Genomic DNA, 17,500 nt, shown 5'->3' on the forward strand with positions numbered 1-17,500 from the left:
AGGAAAAAAGTAGCTCAGGCCCATAGCAACAAGGATGCTCTTGGCCAGGCAGGAGAAGCCTGTGTCCATCAAGTTTACAGGAGAGTGTTAAACCCTCTACAGACCCTCTAAGGTCATTGAGGTTAACCCAACTCCACCATGGCCATTAGACCATGTCCCAGAGTGCTACTTCCATATGGTTGTTGAACACCTCCAGGGAGGATGACTCCACCAGCTCCCTGGGCAGCCTGTTCCAATGCCTGACCACTCTGGCAGTGAAGAATTTCTTTCTAGTCTGCAGTGAAACCTCCCCTGCTGCAACTCCAGGCCATATTCTGTCCTCCTAGCACTTCTTATTAGAGAGAAGAGATCAACCCCACCTCACTCCAGCCTCCTTTCAGGGACTTGTAGAGAAGGTCTCCCCTCAGCCTCCTTTTCTCCAGACTGGACAAGCCCAGGTCCCTCAGCTGACCCTCCCAGAAGACACAATCTTCTAGCAATGTGGAGTTAGAGTTGATTGACAATTTACTCACTTCTCTCTTTCCTTTAGAGAGGCCCTGCTGAGGCTGCATCTGGAAGATTCTGTCCACTTCTGGGTCCCTCAGGTCAAGAAGGACCTCAGGGAACTGCTTGAGAGAGTCCAGCACAGAGCCACAAAGCTGCTGAAGGCAGTGGAACATCTTCCTCACAAGGAGAGCCTGAGGCAGCTGAGGGCTCTGAGCTTGGAGAAGAGGAGCCTGAGAGGTGACCTCATTGCTGTTGCTAAAGCTGTGCAGGATGAGTGCCCAGAGGCTGGAGCCAGGCTCTGCTGGGTGATGCCCAATGCCAGCACAAGGGGCAGTGGTGGAAGCTGAGGCAGAGGAAGTTCCATGGAAACAGGAGGAAAAGGTTTTTCCCTGTGAGGGTGACAGAGCCCTGGAAGACGCTTCCCAGGGGGGTTGTGGAGTTTCCCTCTCTGGAGATATTCCAAACCCATCTGGATATGTTACTGTGTGACCTGCTCTGGGTGATGCTGCTCTGGCAGGGGGATTGGACTGGATGAACTTCCAAGGTCCCTTCCAACCCCTCCCATTCTGTGATTCTGTGAAAGGCTCTTCTAAAGAGATCAGCCACCAGAGTTTCTACAACCCTTTCCAGCGTATTTCCCTTACAAATAATTCCTTTTTTGTTTTGGTTTGGTTTAGTTTGTTTTTTTTTGTTGGGGTGGTGGTTTTGTTGCTCTTAAAAATGACTTCAGCACAAAAAAACCTTCAGGGCAAGCAACAAATTTTGCATATTCATGTAAAAATGTCAAATGAATAATTCCCAAAGCCAAACACAACCATCCTCCTTTTCCTCCCCAACATACCAGACCAGTAGGAAACCCACTGCTTAAAAAGAGAAATTCACTCTTTAAAGTGTGGAATAATTCTTAGCTGGCAACAAAACGTGCTTGACCCTTTGGGAATGAGGCTATTCTCCTCCTTTCCATCAGTGAAAATAACACTAATTACATTTTTTCTTGCTTTTCACAGCACCTGAGCTCCCTGAATAGGTGTATGAAAACAGGCAACTCCAACAGACAAATGGAAAAGTCACACTCACTCACTCCACTAATTGCTGCTGATGATTATGAAAATGTGTTGGTCCTCAAGCTGACCTGAGAAGGGGGAAACAGGGAATCAAACCAAGATGGCAATTATGCTTTGAAAGCCTTTGATAAGCAGACTAAGGTGGGCATTCAGCTGATAATTAAGCAGACAAGTTGGAATGGTTGCTTTAAAGCAGACCTCCACAGCAGTTTTCCATCCTGCAGTGCATCACCCTTGTGTGAGCTTCCCCCAAGCACTTCTCCAGTAAGGTAGAATCATAGAAGTTTTTGGTTGGAAAAGAGCTTTGAGCTCATCCAGCCCAGCCATTCTCTACCTCTACCAAGGCTGAGACTAAGCCATGGCCCTCAGCACCACATCTCTGCCTCTTTCAAACCCCTCCAGGGATGGGGATTCAGTCACCTCCCTGGGCAGCCTGTGCCAGGCTTGGGGAATCCTTTCAGTCACCTTTCTTCTTACCTCCAACCTAAACCTCCCCTGGGGCAACTTGAGGCCATTTCCTCTCCTCCTGTCAGTTGTCACTAGAGCCAAGACACCACCAGCCACCTCACTACAGCCTCCTCTCAGGGAGTTGTAAAGAGGGAGAAGGTCTCTCCTCAGCCTCCTCTTCTCCAGGCTGAACAATCCCAGGTCCCTCAGCTGCTGCTCACCAGCCCTGTTCTCCAGACCTTTCACCAGCTTTCTTGTCCTTCTCTGGACCCACTCCAGCAGCAGCAATACCACTCTGGAAGAGCATAAAGCCAGTGAAGAGAACACACTTTCCAGACACCTCCTCAAAGCAGAGAACTTGGCGGTAGTTTGCTCATTGGAGCATACTCCCTTCAAGCAAGCCAGAGAGGAAGAATCAAGCTATGATGAGACACTCTTGCCAAAAAGACCGTGGAAGCTGTGACCTGAAAATGACCTAGAAAATGCCCAGAAGCTTCATCCTCCTCAAAATCCTGCTGAAGCCCCTGAAAGCTAAATTCAAGGCTGGCTTCCTCAGTGAAGCACTGCTCTGGGTGGTGTTCTGCCACCCAGTCAGCAAAGCTCTCCTTACATCAAGGTAATGGCTCCTTCCTCACAGGAGTGCAGCTGACCTCCATGGTCCTGCACTTCCCTGATGGATTTTGCTCCCTTTCACCAGCTGATGGCAACTTAGAAGAGGTTTAAACTGCCACTCACAAATTTCCCCTTTCATTTCCCACTTATTACTGTTAAGGCTGAGAGCCCTGGAGCTGTTTAGCCTGGAGAAGAGAAGCCTGAGAGGGGAACTGATCAATATCTATAACTATCTGAAGGGAGGGTGTCAAAGAGGAAGGTGCCAGGCTGCTTTCTGTGGTGCCCAGTGACAGAAGAAGGAACCTTGGAGGTCCACCTCAACAGGAGGAGAAACTTCTTTGATGTCAGGGTGCTGGAGCCCTGGAGCAGGCTGCTCAGAGAGGTTGTGGAGTCTCCTCCTCTGGAGACTTTCCAAACCCACCTGGGTGTGATGCTGTGTGATTGACTTGAGGTGATCCTGCTCTAGCAGGGGTTGGACTGGATGAACTCCAGAGGTCCCTCCCAACCCCTAACATTCTATAATTCTTTGATTCTTTCTACTCTTAGCAACCCCTCCAATAACTCTTCAGATGGAGCCACTCTCCCAAACTATTGAGAGAGATTCTCAGAAGCCAAGCACTTCCTACCGAAACATTATTTTCCTGCCTCAACTCATTCACCCTTTTCTCCTTGATAGCATCCTCCTAGATGCTTTGTGATGCTTAATTATAAATGAGATGATAGAAGTTTAATCAATTCCATTAAGAGGCTATTTCACACTCAGATTGGTATCATGTTAAGATCTGCCTTGAAGGATCTGAGTTGAATATTCACCACTTGTTTGCCATGCTGCTGTGAACCTTTCCTTTCTTCAGCCTGCACAGTTCCCTTCTCCATGCTGCTGGGGGGGTTCAGATCTTTGTGGACCAAGAAGCACAGAGAATTAGGAGGAAAGTAGTTCAGGCTGCTCTGAGAGAGAGAGAGGTTGTGGAGTATCCTTCTCTGGAGGCATTCCAAATCTACCTGGATGTGTTGCTGTGTGATTTACTTGAGGTGATCCTGCTCTAGCAGGGGGCTTGGACTGGATGATCTCCAGAGGTCCCTTTCAAGCCTGATTCTGTGAAATGCTTTGGGTCTGGGCACAGACAGTTGAGGATGGAGAAGGTTTTCTCCTTAGCTGTGATACTGTTGAGTTTCATGACCTTGGAAGAGCTGGGGGAGGGTATCCCTGAGGTTTGTTTAGGGCTGGAGGCAAATACATCCCTCATGAAAAAAGAACTTTGGATTGACTGTGCAGGTAGAAATCAGATGTCTGCACTGTCCTGCTTCATTGTCTAATTCCAGCTTAGAGATGAGTTAAGAGGATTTCTACTGCACTTCAGAGGAGAGTGATGTGAAACCTGCTGATCTAACTCTGATGAGAAAAGTACAACCAATCCCAGCAGTTTATTTCCCAGAATCATTTTGGATGGAAAAGACCAATGTGTGCCTGCAGACCTGAAGACCAACCATATCCTGGACTGCATCAAAAGCACTGTGAGCAGGAGGATGAGTGAGGTGATTCTGTCCCTCTGCTCTGCTCTGCTCTCCTCTGCTCTGGTGAGACCCCACCTGGAGCACTGCGTCCAGTTCTGGGGCCCCCACTACAAGAAGGGCATGGAACTGTTGGGGGGAGGCAATGCAGAGGAGGCCACAAAGACGATCAGAAGGATGGAGAACCTCCCCTGCTGGGAAAGCTGAGGCTGTTCAGCCTGGAGAAGAGAAGAAGGCTCTGGGGAGACCTTAGAGCAACTTAAGGGAGCCTAAAACAAAGCTGGGGAGAGAGTTTTGACAAGGGCTGGGAGTGAAAGAATGAGGGGGAATGGATTGAAGCTTGAGGAGGGCAAATTTAGACTGGAGATTAGGAAGAAATTATTTCCAGTGAGGGTGGGGAGACACTGGAACAGGTTGCCCAGGGAGGCTGTGGAGGATGGATGAGGGCTTGAGCAACCTGGGCTGGAGGGAAGTGTCCCTGCCCATGGCAGGGGGATTGGAACTGGATGAGCTTTGAGGTCCCTTCTGTGATTCTATGATCATTGAGTCCAGCCATCACCTGGTGGGCTTCCAACAACAATATTCATACCTACATTAGAATCCTTCTGAGGCTGCTTTCTGGTTTGTGGCTTCCTGTTCATCTTTTTTTTTTTTCTTTTTTCTTTTTTCTTTTTTCTTTTTTCTTTTTTCTTTTTTTTTCTTTTTTCTTTTTTCTTTTTCTTTTTTCTTTTTTCTATTTTCTTTTTTCTTCTTTTTTTCTTGTTTGGTTTTTGGTTTTATTTTTCTTTTTTCTTTTTCTCTTTTCTTTCTCCTTTTTCTTTTCTCTATTTTCTTTTTTTCTATTTTCTATTTTCTTTTTTCTATTTTCTATTTTCTATTTTCTTTTTTTTAATTTTTCATTTTCCCCCTCAATTTTTCATCATTGCTTTTAGTTGCTCCTCCTGCCAACCCTGCTGTTGCTGCAAGGTGCACAAATGTGCATATGCAAGGGCTGAGCAAAGGAAGGGGCAAGAAAGAGGTTGTCACTGCTATGCTAATTGCTCTGCTTAATGGCTGCACCATCTCCTTTCACATCAAAAAGCACCGTGCCAATCATTCCCATCCAGGTAATCAGCAGGCTTGTGAGCAATGAAATAAACACCTGGCAAGGCAGCCCATCCATTTTTAATTGTTTCATTTCTATTTTCCTAACTGCTTTCCAAAATAAGAAGGTGAAGGAGGGGAATCCCTTTGAGGTCAGCAGCTTAACAAAAAGCTTAGTAAATGTGCTGACACAATCCACAAGAAGGAAGGGTCAAGCACTTCAATTTTGTTCTTGGCTTGCAGATTTTTCTCCTTCTCTTGGCTGTCTCACTCATCTAAAACAATTGTGCCACAAACATACCTCAGTGCTGGCAGTTTGGGGACTGAGTTCCCCTTCCAGAGGTGAGTGAACAGGCAGTTTGTGACCCATGGTGGAAAACAAGGGATGTTGGCTTAGAATCACAGAATCATGGAATCATCTGGGATGGAAAAGACCTTCAAGATCACCCAGTCCAACCATTCCTTAACTCTCCAAAGCTGGGGCTAAACCATGGCCCTCAGCACCACATCTTTGCCTCTTTCAAACAGCTCCAGGGATGGGGATTCAAAGCCTGTGCCAGGATTTGAGAACCCTTTCAGGCAAGAAGCTGTTTCTCCCATCCAACCTAAACCTCCCCTGGGACAACTTGAGGCCATTTCCTCTTATTCTATCACTTGCTGCTAGGACCTACCTCACCTCAGCCTTCTTTCTTCATCACAGCGCTGCCAATAACACATATTCATTCATCAGGACAAGGCAGTGACCAAAAAAAAAAAAACCCAAGCAAACAAACAAAGCAGGAAGAACCTCTGGTGTTCAATCTGAAGGGTTCAGTTGCTTATTAAGTAAGAAAAGATTAAAGCAGAACTGTTACAACTGGAGTAGCCTCTTTATAGCTGCAAATGCCAGCACTGGGCTTGGTCTCCAAAGGGTATTTCAGGAGCTGAGAGGTTTTGCTTAAAACTGATGTGGAAGAGGGGGGTGTGCAATGGCATTCAGTGGAAAGAGCATCCAAAATATGCAGCTACAGAATCAGGGTGGGACTCAACTGTCCATGTCTATGAGAAAAATGTCACCCATGGGCTGTGACAGCTCTGTGGAGTAAGAGTTGCTCACTCCATTGCAATCCCATGAGAGTTTTGGAAATGGACCACAGAATCTCAGGGGTTGGAAGGGAGCTCTGAAGATCATCTAGTCCAACCCCCTCTGATAGAGCAGAGTAAATCTGCAAGGGCTGCAAAGGTCTAGAGTTTGTTTCCAACATTGCTCCAGTTTCTGCTATCACAGAACCATCATTCTGGACCAGCTGGTGGAACACCACCATCCATAAACCATTTGTTGCTTTCACACCCTCTAGGAAAACACAATCTAACCTTTCTGCCCCTCAGCAATGACTTCCAGAAAACACAGCTTTGAAGCCAGCCCAGCCTACCTCCAAGAGGCCATGGCATCTGCACTTCCATCTGGGTCAGGGCAATCCCAAGCATAAATCCAGGCTGGGCAGGGACTGGCTTGAGAGAAACCCTGAAGAAAAGGCCTTGGGGGTGCTGGGGGATGAGAAGCTCAACAGGAACCAGCAGTGAGCACTTGCACCCAGAGAGCCAAGCAGAGCCTGGGCTGCAGCAAGAGAAGTGTGGCCAGCAGGGCCAGGGAGGGGATTCTGCCCCTCTGCTCCACTCTGGTGAGACCACACCTGGAGCTCTGTGTCCAGTGCTGGAGCCTCTATTACAGGAAGGATCTGGAGGGTCCGGAAGGTGTCCAGAGAAGGGCCATGAGGATGAGCAGAGGGCTGGAGCTGCTCTGCTCTGGAGACAGCCTGAGAGAGTTGGGGTTGTGCAGTCTGGAGGAGAGAAGGCTCTGAGGAGACCTTCTTGTGGCCTTCCAGTATCTGAAGGGGGCTACAAGAAAGCTGGGGAGGGACTTTTGAGGGTGTCAGGGAGTGATAGGACTAGGGGGAATGGATCCAAGCTAGAGGAAAGGAGAGTTAGATTAGATTCCAGGAAGAAGTTCTTCCCTATGAGGGTGGTGAGACACTGGCACAGGTTGCCCAGGGAGGTGGTGGAAGCCTCATCCCTGGAGGTTTTTGCAGCCAGGCTGGATGTGGCTGTGAGCAACCTGCTGTAGTGTGAGGTGTCTCTGTCCATGGCAGGGGGGCTGGAACTGGCTGAGCCTTGAGGTCCCTTCCAGCCCTGACAATTCTATGATTCTATGATCTTCAAGGCATCTTCACCTGGCTCTGCCACCTCTAGCCACAGCCCCTGCGTGCCCACAGCAGCAGCAGCAGCTGATTGTGTTGCCAGGTCCCCTGGGCAAAGAGCCACAGCTGCACTAACCTCCCAAGAGCAGAGCAAAGCCCATTTCCAGAACAAATCAACACAGCTGGTGACTGGAAAGGTGAGCACCCAAAAAGCATCCTGATGGATGGGGCTCAGGCAGTGCTGCAGTGGTTTCCCTCTGCTTTCTGTGGCATTCCTCTTTAGCTGCCCTCCCCCTGACAGATGAGACCTCTCCAACCTAACCAAACAGGCAGTGTGTCCCAGGGTGTCATCAAATGACCTCCTGCCAGCCTTATTGATGGGTTGCAACCTGTTTGCCAACAATGTCTCTCCTTATCACTGTCATGGGAGTAATCAGCTAAATCCTTGAGTCAACAAAGTTGCTCAGCTTGGGGCCCTGGCAGCTATCTCAGCTGGATGGAGAGGTGAAGACCCTCTGACAGCTAATGTGGAGATAAAGCTTCCCAGAGACTTAAAGTGGCAGAGAAGTTCATCAGAGAAGGTGTTCAAGGCCAGGTTGGACTGAGACTTGAACAGCCTGGTGTAGGAGGCTTGAAACAAGATGATCTTTAAGGTCCCTTCCAACCCAAACCATCCTATTTTTCCATCATTCCATGGTCACTGGTTGGTTTTCTCCTGTTTCCAAAGGACTCAATGCCATTTAGAAACCAGACTTTGCAGATGGCAGTTAGCAGCTCTAACTGAGGAGCTGGCATGGCACAGAACACACAAACCCTTCACACTCATGGACACCCCAGGGATGTAGTCATTGACAAGAGGAAATGGCCTCAAGCTGCACCAGGGGAGGTTTAGGTTGGAGATGAGAAGAAATTGCTTGGCTGAAAGGGTTCTGCAAGCCTGGCACACGCTGCCCTGGGAGGTGGCTGAATCCCCATCCCTGGAGGGGTTTGAAAGAGGCAGAGATGTGGTGCTGAGGGCCATGGCTCTGCCCAGCCTTGGCAGAGTTAGAGAATGGTTGGACTGGATGATCTTGAAAGTCTTTTCCAGTCAAAATCATTCTATGACTAGAAGGGTGAGGCTGTGAGTGGCTCAAAGAGCAAACTGGCTGCAGACCAAGCTGAGGTGTCCTCCAGCCTGGCCCATGAGCACTCTGTGCCAGCAGAGATGGTGTTAGGGCAATGCCAAATTAGCCCTTCTGCCTCCATGAGAAACAGGCTCTCATGTCAGATATCCACCAACATCTGAGGGGACCTGGGACACGGAGGCTTTCCAAGCTCTCAGAGCATTCCCTGGAATGTGTTTCATACACATGGGGGGAGACCTTAAAGATCAGCTAGTTCTAACCCCACCACCATGGGCAGAGACATCCTCCACCAGCCCAGGTTGCTCAAAGACTCATCCAGCTTGGTCTTGAGCACTTCTAGGCATGAGGCATCTACAACTTCTCTGGACAACCTGTTCCAGTGTCCCTCCACACTCATAGTAAAGAATTTCTTCCTAATGTCCAGTCTAAATCTACCCTGCTCTAGTTTCAAACCATTGTCTCTTGTCCTATCATCACAGGACCTTACAAAGAGACCTTCTCCAGCTCTCCTGGAGCCCTTTCAGCTACTGCCAGGCTGCTCTAAGGTCTCCCTGGAGCCTTCTCTTCTCCAGACTGAACAGCCCCAACTCTCCCAGCCTGTCCTCACAGGGAAAGTTCTCCAGCCCTCTGATCTTCTTTGGGGCCTGCTCTGGACCCTCTCCAATAGTTCCATGTTCTTCTTGTGTTGAGGACTCCAGAACTGGATGCAGTGCTCCAGGGAGGGTCTCACCAGAGCAGACCAGAGGAGAAGAATCCCTTCCCCTCACCTGCTGGCCACACTGTGAAGGACTGTCTTAGGCAGTGCCAGAACTGGGAGGTAAATAATTCTTGCATTCAGATGGTGGAGGTTTGCCATGGATGCAGGGAATAAAGGAAGGATTTGAGAGCCCCCAGGTCAGCAGTGAGAGGAGTCAGGGTTTGGCAGCTCCAAGGAAACACTCTCAGGAAGAAGAAGGGCAGGATAAAAGGAGCAGTGAGCCTCCTTCCCCATCCATCCCAAAGCAGGCCAGGACCACACAAGGGAGCAATCCCTGCCACCACAGGCACTTCATGCAGCCTCTCTCCAAATATTCCCAGAGGAGTCTGGCTCTGCCTCACCCCTGCTTTAGCCTCTCTCAGCACAGTTTAAGCAGAGGCAAGGTTGGTTGGTCTTTTTTTTCCTTTCCTCCCCCACTCTCCCTCCTTTTCTTTTTTTTTTCCCCCTCTCTCTGTCTGCAAATTATTGCTGAGCTCACTACTGCAAATGATAGTGAAGTGTTTGTTTTGCTCCCTTGCTCAAAGAGCAGGTAAAATATTATCTGAAGTTCATGCCACAAATATATTTTTCCTCTTATCTTCGGCAAACATTGAGGACCAGTGAAGCTCTCATTATCAACAAGAGCTGTGTACCTAAATCCCTTCCCCTCCCACCCCTGATGCCTTTAACTCCAGGGCTGATAAAATGCTTTCAAATTACAGAGCTCTGCTCAGACACAGGGGAAAAAAAATGTCTGTGGGGATGGTGTGGCACAGCCACTCCACCTTGCGTGACATGAGAGGGTGCAGGGTAAAAACTGGGAGGAGTGATTGGAATAGCAGAATGGGAAGAGCTTGGAGGACACTGCTCCTGATTGCTGCTTCTGCTATAAGTGAAGGTTTCTAAGCAATTGCAGATTATAAAGCCCTAACTGCAGGTGTTTAGAAACTTGGATTGAAAAGGGAAAAAAAAGAAAAAAAATCGGATTTCAAAAATGCTAAGTTTGGATAAAAAATACTTTTCCTGAAGGCATATTTAGCTACATGTGAAAAAAAAAATCTCTCTTTGTAAATTGAATTTTTGCCATCTCTCTATGAAAAGCAGAGCTCCTTCTGGCTTCAGAAAATCTAAAATCAGAGAGAAGAGACTCAAAGTGTTAACTGATGGGATTGGATAGGGGAGGAAAAAGAAAGTCACAGAAATCATTCTTGGAGGTTTGTTTTACATATTAATTTTATGTGTCAGATTTTAAACCACCAAAATATTTTCTTACCCCTGAAAATATGGAGCTGCTTGGTACAGCTTGGAGGTCAAAAATCAGCAGCACAGAATCATAAAACCATAGAATAATTTTGGTTTAAAAAATATCCCCAGCCTGTGAGCTCATCCAGTCCAAGCACTCTCTAACTCTGCCAAGGCTGGGGCTAAACCATGGCCCTCAGCACCACATCTCTGCAGCTCTGAAATGTCTCCAGGGATTAGGGAGAGGGAGAGGGAGAGGGAGAGGGAGAGGGAGAGGGAGAGGGAGAGGGAGAGGGAGAGGGAGAGAAGAGAAGAGAAGAGAAGAGAAGAGAAGAGAAGAGAAGAGAAGAGAAGAGAAGAGAAGAGAAGAGAAGAGAAGAGAGAAGAGAGAAGAGAGAAGAGAGAAGAGAGAAGAGAGAAGAGAGAAGAGAGAAGAGAGAAGAGAAGAGAAGAGAAGAGAAGAGAAGAGAAGAGAAGAGAAGAGAAGAGAAGAGAAGAGAAGAGAAGAGAAGAGAAGAGAAGAGAAGAGAAGAGAAGAGAAGAGAAGGCTGAGAGGGGATCTGATCAATGTCTATCAATATGTGAGGGGTGGGTGTCAAGGGGAGGGGGCCAGGCTCTTTTGGGTGGTGCACAGTGATAAGCCAAGGAACAATGAGTTCAAACCTGACCAGAGAAGATTTCAGCTCAACATGAGGAGAAACTTCTTTGGTGTGAGGATGACAGAGCCCTGGAGCAGGCTGCCCAGGGGGGTTGTGGAGTCTCCTTCTCTGGAGCCTTTCCAACCCCACCTGGATGCATTCCTGTGCAGACTCCCCTGAGTGCTCCTGCTCTGGCAGGGGAGTTGGACCTGATGATCTCTTGAGGTCCCTTCCACCTCTGATACACTCTGAGGCTGTGAAATTGCTTCTAATCTCCAACCTGAACCTTCCCGGGGGCAATTGGAGACCCTTTCCTCTCCTCTCACTTGTTACTTTGGAGAAGGGACCAACCCCTGGCTCCAACCTCCTCTCAGGGAGCTGTAGAGAGCAATGAGGTCTCCCCTCAGCCTCCTCTTCTCCAGACAAAACACCCCCAGGTCCTTCAGCTGCTCCTCCCCAGCCCTGTTCTCCAGACCCTTCCCCACCTTTGTTGTCCTTTTCTGGACCTGCTCCAGCCCCTCAATGTCCTTCTTGGCATGAGGAGCCCAAATCTGAATCCAGCACTCAAGCTGTAGCCTCACCAATGCTGACTCCCGAGTGACAATCCCTACCTTGTGCATATTATTCCTGATGCAAGCCAAGATGCTGTTGGCTGTCTTAGCCACCTGGGCACACTCTGGCTCCTCTTCAGCTGGCTGTCCATCCACACCCTTAGCTCCTTTCCTGGGCACACTTCCAGCCACCCTGCCCCAAGCCTGGAGCATTCATGGGGTTGTTGTGACCCCAGTGGAGGACCCAGCACCTGGCCCTGTTGAATCTGATGAACCTGCCCATTCTCCTTGCACATTGCCACTGGAAGCCAGCTGCAGAACCTGTAACTAGGTGTTGCCCTCTTTGCAAGAGAGGCTCAGGAGTGCAATTATTCTCTGTGCTTAAGAGATGTGCTGCTACAGAAACAGGACACAAATTCAAGCCAAGCCACTGTTTTGTTTTGGTTTGGTTTGGTTTGGTTTTTTCTCAAAGGAAGGGACACAGATGAATCTCTGGGCTTGTGTGGCTCTATCTGGTGTTTTAAATTAGACATAACATCTACCATGAGGGACCTGGCCTCATTGTCTGGGAGAATGTCTGTGGGGTCCTCTTCATGCTGGGTTCTCTTAACACATTGCCTGGGTTTGAGGTTTCTGAATAGGTTTGATGGCCCTAATGAAATGTTGGGGAGGGAGAGAGGTCAAGAGAGGTTCTCCTCCCCTTCTGCTTTGCCCTGAGGAGGCTACAGCTGGAGGACTGGGAGCATTTTTGGGATTTCCAGTTCAAGAGAGGCAGAAAACTACTGGAAGGAGTCCAGTGGAGGCTACAAAGATGCTGAGGGGCCAGGAGCATCTCTCCTGCTCTGGCAGGGGGGTTGCCTGCTCTGGCAGGGGGGTTGGACTGGATGATCTTTTGAGGTCCCTTACAGCCCCTAGTGGTTCTGTGACCTCTCCACTAAGCTAAGGTCCTGCAGCCAAGACAGTTGCTGGGATGAACCCTTCAGCACAGTTTCTGCCACAGGAGTACCACCACCTACAGCAGGTGGTGCAGGAAGAAGGCATTTGGCATCTGCTCAGGTTTCAGAGCAAGAAGCCCTCAGTGATTGTATGGATTGCAGGAAGATCCCAGGAGAGCAGCACACATCCCTGGAGACCTCAGGAGATGGCAGCAACCATGCTCCTGTTTCCTTCTGTGCCTGCTTGAGCTCCTGTTTGTGTACCTGAAGCTTTGCCAGTGATTTCACAGGGACTCACATTTCCTCCTCTCTTGCTACTGCCCTGCTACCTGCCCCCTGCCCAGAACATTCCATTCAAAGAAAAAGTGTGGGGGGTGTGTGTGGGGAGGAAAGGGTAAAGAACAAGAATTTAATGGCATTTTGGTTTGCCAGGTGGAACAACTGATGCAATAGCTGCTAAAAACCAAATGATGCAAAAGGCAAATGCACCTTGGCAGAGTTTAATTCCCAAATGCAAGCAGACTTTACTTTTTCCCCTCTCTTTGTGACTTGTCTTGAGACTGCACCCCAAAAACTGCAGGGAAAAGCTCTCTGCATTCTGAATGTCCTGCCCCTAATGAAAAGAATGTCATAGACTGACAGAATGGTTTGGGTTGCAAAGGACCTCAAAGAGCAGCAAATGTAGCCAGGTATTAATTAGTAAAATCAAAAGAGGAATTCAGATGAATTGCATAAAAGTTGCATCATTTCAGGCAAAGGAGATGAAGTTTCTTTGCTTGGAGCTTTTGTGACTATTTTGGGTGTCACCTTTTTAACAGATCAGTTATTCAGGACTAGAGTTTAGTGTCAGATATATTTGGCCTCACACAACTTTTCCATAAACCCAGGAGGGAAATCTAAGAAAATAGGATAGGCTAAACAATTCTCTTTAGACTGTCAAATAGCAACAAATCAGTGGGGAGGAAAAGAAAAAGTAGACTGATTTGAAATGGGGAAAAAAAAAACCCAAACCCAAAACCTCTATCAGTAGAACTTCCTAGAATCAGAGAATTGTTTTGGTTGGAAAAAATCTCTAAGATCATCAAGTGCAACCACTGACTTAAAACCACCATGGCCATCAAAACTTGTCCCCAAGTGCCATGGCCAAAGGTTCCTTGAACACCTCCAGGGATGGGGACTCCACCACCTCCCTGGGCAGCCTGCTCCACTCCCTGACCACTCTTGCAGTCAAGAACTCTTTTTCTCCTCTCCAACCTAACCCTCCCCTCGTGCAGTTTGAGGCTGTTTCCTCTTGTTCTATCAGTTGATACTAGGGAGAAGTTACCAACCCCCACCTGGCTCCAACCTGCTCTCAGGGAGCTGTAGAGAGCAATGAGGTCTCCCCTCAGCCTCCTCTTCCCCACACTCAGGTCCCTCAGCTGCTCCTCACCAGCCCTGTTCCCCAGAACCTTCACCAGCTTTGTTGCTCTTCTAAATCCACCATGCAAGAACTTTGAGCTGTTAGAATTAGAAGGTGCCATGTGGAAGGTGACCCTGGTGACCCATCAGGACAGAGAGAGTCAAGTGAGGCTGAGCCAGCCAGCACAGGGTGTACAAGGTCAGAAGAGTGAAGAGGATTGAGCTCTGCACTTTGGTTTCAAGAGCTGCTTCCAGAGGTGTGGATATAAACAGTCTCTTATTTTTCACACCCTGTCTCCCTGTCCTGAGTTAGGGATGGGAGGACTGGAGTGAAGGATTTTGTAGGAAGAGGGAAAATCAGGAGCAAACCACTTTCTGGTGAAGTCTTATTGAACAATGCAAAGCTGCTTTAAAACAAGAAGCCCAGAATCACAGAATAATTATTGAGGCTGGAAAAGACCTCTGAGATCATCAAGTCCAGCCTACGACCTAACACCACCACATCACCTAAACCATGCCACCAAGTGCCACAGCCAGGCTTTTCTTAAAGACCTCCAGTGATGGTGACTCCACCACCTCCCTGGGCACTCCATCCCAGTGTCAAAACAAAACAAAACAAAATCAAAACCAAACCAAAACCAAACCCCAAACCAAACCAAAATCAAAACCAAACCCAAACGAAACCAAAACCAAACCCAAAACAAACCAAACCAAAACCAAACCAAAAACCAAACCAAACAAAATCAGAACCAAAACAAACCCAAATCCAAACCAAACCAAAACCAAACCAAAAACAAACCAAAACAAACCCAAAACAAAAACCAAACCAAAGAAAACAAAATCAAAACCAAACCAAACACAAACCAAACCAAACTCAAACCCCAAACAAACCAAACCAAAACCAAACCAAACCAAAAACCAAAACCAAACAAAATCAAAACCAAATCAAAACCAAACCAAACCCAAACCAAACCAAAACCAAACCCAAAACAAACCAAACCAAAACAAAACCAAAAGAAAAACCAAACCAAACAAAATCAAAATCAAACCAAACCCAAACCCAAACCAAACCAAAACCAAACACAAAACAAAACAAAACAAACCCAAAACAAAAACCAAACCAAACAAAACAAAATCAAAACTAAACCAAACCCAAACCCAAACCAAACCAAAAACAAACAAAAAACAAACCAAACCCAAACCAAACCAAAACCAAAACAAAACCCAAACAAAACCAAACAAAATAAAAACCAAACCAAACCCAAAACCAAACCAAACCCAACCCAAAACCAAAACAACCCAAAACCAAACCAAACCCAAACCCAAAACAAAACCAAACCAAACCCAAACCCAACCCAAACCCAAACCCAAACCAAAACCAAAACCAAATCTAACCAAACCAAACCCAAAACAAACCTAAAACAAACCAAAACCAAAACCAAACCAAACCAAACCAAACCAAACCAAAACAGAAACCTAACCAAAACAAAACAAAACAAATGCAAAACAAAACAGAAACAAAACCAAAACCTAACCAAAACCCCCAACATAATTTCAAATGCCCCCAAAGAAAAGAATGACAAACAAGCCCCAACCAAAGCAAATCAACCAAAACCCAACCAAACCAAACCACAACCAACAAACTAAACCCGAAACAAACAAAAAAAAAAAAGCCAAACACAAGCCAAACCACACTTCTGAGTATTTTTCACAGAAATCACAGAATCACAGAATTTTAGGCTTTGGAAGGGACCTCTGGAGATGATGGAGTCCAAAAGGCCTGCTAAAAAAGAGTCACCTAGATCAGGCTGCACAGGAATGCCTCCAGATGGGTCTTGAAAGCCTTCAAAGGAGACTCTACAACCTCTCTGGGCAGCCTGCTCCAGGATTCTGCTACCCTCAAAGGAAAGATTGTTTTTCTTTATGTTCCCTTGATGTGTTCCAGTTTGTGTCCACTGCCCTTCGTCTTGTCACTGGCTCCATCCTCCTGATCCTCCCATCCTTGAGATACTGATCAGCACTGAGACGATGTCCTCTCATGCTGCTCTCCTCCAGGTCTCTCAGCCTTTTCTCATACAAGAGATGCTCCCAGCCCTTCAGCATCTTAGTGGCTCTCTCCTGGACTCTGGCCAGTAGTTCCTTGCCTTTCTTGAACTGGAGAGCCTAGAACTAGACACAATACTCCAGTTGATATCTCAGCAGGGCAGAGTAGAGGAGCAGAAGCACCTCCCTCAACCTGCTGGCCACACTCTTCTTCATGCACCCCAGGAGACCATTGGCCTTCTTGGCCACGAGGGCACATTGCTGGCACATAGGGAATTGTCTACCAGCACTCCCAGGTCCTTCTCCACAGAGCTGCTTCCCAGCAGGTCATCCCTCACCTGTCATGGTGCAGGGGATTCTTTCTCCCCAAGCTGCACTTGCCCTTGTCAAACCTTTTGAGGCTTTTGGGGAGGAGGCAACAGCTCTGATCATAGAATTATAGAATCATAGAATCAGTCAGGGCTGGAAGGGACCACAAGGATCATCCAGTTCCAACCCCCCTGCCATGCCCAGGGACACCTCACACTACAGCAGGCTGGCCAGAGCCTCATCCAGCCTGGCTGCAAACACCTCCAGGGATGGAGCCTCAACCACCTCCCTGCACAACCCATTCCAGGCTCTCACCACTCTCATGGGGAAGAACTTCTTCCTCACCTCCAGCCTGAATCTCCCCACTTCCAGCTTTGTTCCATTCCCCCCAGTCCTGTCACTCCCTGACACCCTCAAAAGTCCCTCCCCAGCTTTCTTGGAGCCCCCTTCAGATATTAAAAGGCCACAAGAAGGTCACCTTGGAGCCTTCTCTTCTCTAGACTGCATAACCCCAACTCTCTCAGTCTGTCTCCATAGCAGAGCAGCTCCAGCCCTCTGCTCATCCTGGTGGCCCTTCTCTGGACACCTTCCAGCATGTCCAGATCCCTCTTGTAATAGGGGCTCCAGAACTGGATGCAGTACTCCAGGTGGAACTCAAGAAGTAGAAAACCTGCCCAGCTGCCCAGCCCAGATGCTCTGAGCTGTATGCAGTTCACTCAGGCATTTCATTAGCAAACACTCCACACAGCTGCAGCTAAGCAGAACATTTCCTTGGCTGAATCACAAACCCCTCAAAAGCTTAACGTTTATCCAATTTTGTTGTTGTTTTTTTTTTTTTTTCCATACACAAAGTTCTATTTCTTGGCCAATTCTGCATTTCATGCTTAGCTTTCAGAAGTCAAAAGCACTGCTCAAAAAACAATTACATTGCTATAGCTCTAGCAGGGCATATTCCTATTTTTGAGCATCTGCTTTCCTAGATAACACAGGACCAAAAAACAAACAAACAAACAAACAAACCCCCCCAAAAAAACCACAACAAACAAAACCATCTTAAAAGCCTCAAAGCATTGTATCCTCCTAGAAAAATGAAATAAAATGGTTTCAATCATGACTGGTTCCACCAAAATGAAGAGAGCTTCA

The sequence above is a fragment of the Indicator indicator genome, chromosome 9 (genome assembly GCF_027791375.1).
Source record: "Indicator indicator isolate 239-I01 chromosome 9, UM_Iind_1.1, whole genome shotgun sequence".
In the NCBI taxonomy this organism is placed as follows: domain Eukaryota; kingdom Metazoa; phylum Chordata; class Aves; order Piciformes; family Indicatoridae; genus Indicator; species Indicator indicator.